The sequence below is a fragment of the Chelonus insularis genome, unplaced genomic scaffold (genome assembly GCF_013357705.1).
Source record: "Chelonus insularis isolate UGA/USDA-ARS -01 unplaced genomic scaffold, ASM1335770v1 contig_74_pilon, whole genome shotgun sequence".
Classification (NCBI taxonomy): Eukaryota; Metazoa; Arthropoda; class Insecta; order Hymenoptera; family Braconidae; genus Chelonus; species Chelonus insularis.
Genome location: NW_023276734.1, coordinates 109,878 through 115,877, shown reverse-complemented (window position 1 = coordinate 115,877; position 6,000 = coordinate 109,878).

Sequence of the window (6,000 nt, the reverse complement as noted above, 5' to 3'; positions counted from 1 at the left end):
TTACTAGGAATGTCATTGATATTTATAATTTTTTGGCATACGATTGTCCCTAATAAACGTTTTCACATGAACTCTCGAGTATGAATTTGATCAGCAGCGTGTGTAATAGCCCGTAGATTATAGTATACGGCCTTGATTAATGATGACCTCGTGTACCAAGGAATACCATGTTGCGCTGTCATCAAAATATTTGTCCGCTCTTTTGCTCCTGATAATAGTGAATATGGAAATTCTGGAGAAATTATCCAGTGCCCAAAGATGTTCGCTTCTACACCAATTAGCGCAATTTCTTTTGGCAAAAAATCAGTGTCGTTATTAAAGAATCCTTGAATATCAATCGCGAACTTCATTATAAATACAAACAGTTCTTGATCCTCAAAACGTGTTACAACGTGAGCGACCAGCTCAATACTGAGCACTTTATTGAATTATATAATTGTATTTCATCAAATATGTGCTCAACCAGCAGAACCCACAATAATTTGGCGGAATAAATCAATTTCAAGTATATTTTCATATTCAACATAAATAATATAGTTTATAGTTGAAGCTAGGGCGTCATTAAAGCGTACCTCAAGACGCACGCTGCCATGGTGGATCAAATTCCAGTGTGTTTTACTATTTCTTGATTGATCAGGTGTCAAGTCAAAAGCAAATAAACAATAGCGGTTTGGATAATCGGTGCGGTTAATTCCGTTTCCTTCGTAAACAAATGTACTCCTGTTCCTAAGGATAATGTATGATAGTAGTCAACATACAGGGAATTTTTAGTGAAATCTGGCTGTAGAGGCTTTGAGGGTCCATCGACATACAAGGATTAATAATGAATTTTATAATGATAAAAATTGAACGGATTCAATTTCCGATCGCCGTTGAAAGCTTTATTATTAACAAAACCAATGATTATTCGACGTGGTAATTGACCAAGAATCACATTGTCAATGGTTTCGCCATGAACACCTCCATGTATGGAAATAGCTTTACCTTCAACACGTGTTAACGGGTATTTTGCTGTCGTTTTTATTGAAGTACGAGCATATGATAGCAAAGTACCTTGTGATATTTTCACACGTTTCATTGTTAAAAAGGCTTCAATCATGTCAACTTTACATTCAGCGTTAGACGCGTCTATTAAACAAAATGGACCTCGAGATTTCGACAAGCGTAGGCGTATTTCTACGCCCTTTATTAAGAAGCGTTCTTGATTGAACACGTCACAATGTAAATGACCAAGAAAATCAAACGTTTTTCCATATGATAAATACTGACGACGTTTTTTCAGCCGTTCATTTTTATCAGTGAGACTGTTCATTTTACCAAGTATCTTGAGCCCAGCCAACGGTATTTAGATGTGAATGAAAAATTATTTATAGGCGCGACAGCAATAGGTTGACGGCTTTAGAATTACTTTTAGCCATTAGCGTATGGAAGGCTGTAATTTTGACTTTTAAATTCAACATAGTATGCGCAAGGTCTATGTATTCGTCTCCTTGGCCTTAAACGACAAATAGGTGAATTATCCGTTATCGATGAAATTAGCTCGTAAAACACTAGTTGAGATCCTTTAATTGTTGTTTGCATAGGAAGAACAGAGAATAACTCCAACTTTGTTTTTGCACATCCACATGAATGTTCATGGAGAAAAGCCATAGTTATTTTTTGAATATATCTGCCACGCACCGCGAGTTCTTACTTGCCTTTTTTGACTTTTTTATTTTTCTCGTGTTTCTTTTAATTTTACGGTCTTTACTCCTTTTCTTTCCTTTACGTGTCTGCTTTTTTGACTTTGTAACGTTTTTGGTACTGCGTTTTCTTCTCTTATGAGAGCCGATGTTCTCTAAACGGCTGTCCAGAAGCAACTGTTCATTTGATGCTGAACCTAGAGGTATATAGCCTGAACCTCTTATTAAACTATCAATTTTTTCTTCAGCTTTACGTTTTAAATTTCGACCGAACTCTCGTAAACGCGTGTGAGCTGATTCTTCGAATGACAAACCGCTGTCAAGTACATCGTGGACAATATTTAAGCCTGATTTGGGGGCTTCTTCACCAATAACTCTTGCGCCACTTTCAAAAAAGGGCAGGAAACTCCTAAATGAGCCACTCAAGAAACTACCGATACCATGACCTCTCTGTTAAGGTGTTCCGATGTAAATTTGACTGATGCCACTGTAACCACTGTGTCCAAAGCCACGCTGTAAAATATCGTAGTAAATTTCTTGATACATATTGTAAAATATTTGTATGTCGCCATCTAATGACTATTAGACTAACGACAGTTTGTTAGTTAACAACGATTGCTTGACGATTAGATTGTTTATAGCAACGAGGGGAGAGTTTGTTTATCTCCAGTTTTTGTCTGAGACTTGAGTTGACCGCACGGATTCTTACTTTTAATTAATTGCTGTCAATCATTAATAAACATTTTAATTAATTTACTAATTTTCCGAAGTTGTTATTGAGTCTTATTTTACATTGGTGTCAGAAAGTGGTTCGTTTCGCGTGCCGTGAATATTTTTGTTGGTGATTTTTGGAAGAATATTTTTAAAATCATGCCAAAGAGTCCAAGTCGGAGACAAACTCGAGCTGGAAGGAGAACTCAATATGCCGATTGTGTCGAAGACGGTACTAATGGAGGACTTCTAGCTTTAGAAATGAGATTGAATCGTTTGGAAGAAAGACTAAATCGAGATCAGATTCGTTTGGAGGAACGTTTCGAGGAAGGTCGAAGAGAGACTCAGAATTTATTTCTAGAGATAAAAAATTTAATTAATAATAATAATAACAATAATAATAATAATAACAATAATAATAATCATAATAATAATAATAACAATAATAATTTGGAAATTCATAATTTAGAAAATAATTCTAATAATTTGGTTGAATCGGTCTCAACTTCTTCAGTTAACAATAGTTCTTTAGCTTTTGCAAAACCGGGAAAATTTGATGGTTCTCAGACGTGGGAATCTTATTTCCGTCAATTTGAGACTATCGCTCGTCTGCATAAGTGGACAAATGAAGTTAAAGCATCAATTTTAGTGTCCTGTTTGAAGGACAAAGCTCAAGTCATTTTAGAAAATTTAAGTTTAGAAGATTTAGGGAATTTTGATAAATTGAAGAAAATTTTGGAAGATCGTTTTGGTGAAGCTCAATTTTCTCGAGCTTATTTTAGTCGTTTTCAAGCTAGAAAACAGTCTGAGAATGAAAATTTAACTGATTTTTCAAATGATTTGGATAGGCTTGTCAAATTTGCGTATCCTTCGGTCTCTTCCGAAGAGAGAGATAGAATTGCTGGTTTACAATTTATTTCCGGATTAAAAAAATTAAAGTTACAATTTTCTCTTCGTTCAGAGAGAATTGAGTCTCTTCAATTAGCAACTCAGAGAGCTTTAGAGCTTGAGTCGATTGAAGATTTGACCTTTGGAGGTCAGTATAAAAATAAATTTAATAATAAGAATAATAATAATTTTAGTAAAAATAATTATAATTCCAATAAAAATAATAATTTTAGAAATAATTTTAAAAAGGATGATAAAAATAATTCGTTTAAAGGAAATTTTAGGTCAAATTCCCAAAATCAAAATTCTTCGCAAATTTTCCAATGTTGGATTTGTGGTGAAAAAGGACATTCTAAGAAGAATTGTCAAGTTCTTCAAGCTGTTCAAAGTAGTTTATCAAGTATTCATAATTCTAATGAGTCTACTGGTGAAAGTTCATTAAAAAAAAAAATTTCATCAAAACTAAAAATTAATTCAATTGATTTTTCTTATTCTTCTGATTCTAAACCGAAACTTTTACTTAGAGGGGAAGTTAATGGCAAAAAATGTATTATGACAGTTGATACTGCTGCTGATATTACGGTTGTTAATTCTTCTTTGTTTAAAGGGATAGTAACTGTTTCGAATAATTCTTCTATTTCTTATTCTATTTTTACAGTTTCAGGTGATAAATTTGATTTTGATTTTATCGAGACTGTAGAAATAAAGATTTCCAATATTAAGGTTTATTTAGAGGTTGTTTTTGCTCAAATTGAAGAAGAATGTATTCTAGGATTAGATTTCTTAATCAAGTCTGGTTTATTTACTGATTTCAAAGATCTTCTTGATAAAAAATTCTCAGAAAATAATAAAATTGTTTCAATTAATAAAATTAGTTCTTCTTTGAATAAACTTCCAGAATTTGTTTTAGATTTGTTTGAAAGATCTTCAAAATTTTTGGATGTCAATGATAAATTTCGTTTTGAAGAACTTTTATTGAAGAATTTGGATATTTGTGCGAAAAATTCTTTTGATTTAGGAAAGTGCAAAATTTTACAACATAAAATTAATGTTGGAAATGCACTTCCTATTAAACAGGCTCCTCGTCGTATTCCTTTACATTATAGGGATAAAGTTGATTCAGTTATGGAGGAAATGAAACAACAGAATGCAATAGAACCATGTAATGGTCCTTGGGCTTCTCCTGTTGTTCTTGTTCCAAAAAAAGGTGATGAAATTAGATTTTGTGTTGACTATCGTAAATTAAACGATGTCACAGTTAAGGATCCAACTCCAATTCCTCATCAAGAAGACATATTGAATATGGTTCTTGGTGCTCAATGGTTTTCTACCGTTGATTTAAAAAGTGGATACTGGCAAGTTGAAGTTGCTCCGGAAGATAGATCTAAAACTGCTTTTTGTATTTGGAATGAGGTTTGGCAATTTAAGGTTCTTCCTTTTGGTTTGTGTAATGCTCCTGCTACTTTCGTTAAACTTATGAATATAGTTTTAAAAGGTCTTCTTGGTAAAATTTGTTTAGTTTATTTGGATGATATTATTATTTTCAGTAAAAGTCTTGATGAACATTTTATTCATCTTCAAAATGTTTTTGAAAGACTTTTACAAGCTTCTCTTAAGATAAATCCTAAAAAATGTATATTTTTCCAAAAAGAAGTTATTTTCCTTGGACATGTAGTTTCTGGTGAAGGACTGAAAAGTTCTCCAGATAAAATTTCTGCTATTATTAATTGGCCTTTTCCTAAGAATAAATCTGAACTTAGAAGTTTTCTAGGTCTTTGTTCTTATTACAGGAAATTCGTCAAAGATTTTGCTACTATTGCAAAACCTTTATATCTTATTAGTCAGGAAAAGAAAGATTTTATTTGGGATGATTTAGCTTTTCAAACGTTTCAAAAATTGAAACAAATTTTGACTTCTACTCCAATTTTGGGTTATCCTGATCCAAATTATCCTTTTATTCTTGATACTGATGCTTCAAATGTTGGCATTGGTGCTGTGTTATCTCAAAAGATTCCAGTTAATAATAATGGTGAGACTGTTTATGAAGAAAAAGTTATTGCTTACTTTAGTAAGACTTTAAATAATCGTGAACGTAACTATTGTGTTACTAGGAAAGAATTATTAGCTGTTGTTATTTCTGTTGAACATTTTCGTCATTTTCTTCTTGGCAAGAGGTTCACTATTAGAACTGATCATGCCTCTCTCACTTGGTTACTTTCTTTCAAAAATCCTCAAGATCAAATAGCTCGTTGGTTTGAAATCTTATTTCAATATGATTTCGAAGTTCAACATAGACCTGGTCATAAACATGGCAATGCTGATGGTCTTTCTCGGCGTCCATGTGATTGTAAAAAATGTCTGAAAATAGATTCTGATGAAAAATGTGATAGTAGGCATATTTTCCGTGTCATTTGTGAAATTAATAATGATTCTGATTGGATCAAATTTCAAAATGATGATAACATTTTGAGTTTAATTATTAAATTCAAAAAGGAAAATAAAGTTCCCGAGTTTAATGATGTTTCACATTTGGATTCTACTTTTAAAATTTATTTACTTTATTGGAATTCTTTAGAATTGAAAAATGGTGTTTTAGTTAAACGTTGGGAAGCTCCAAATCTTTCTCATATTATTTATCAGGTTGTCATTCCTCGAGCTAAAGTGAATGAAATAATTCATGAGGCTCATAATTCTCCTTCTGGTGGTCATTTTGGTATTA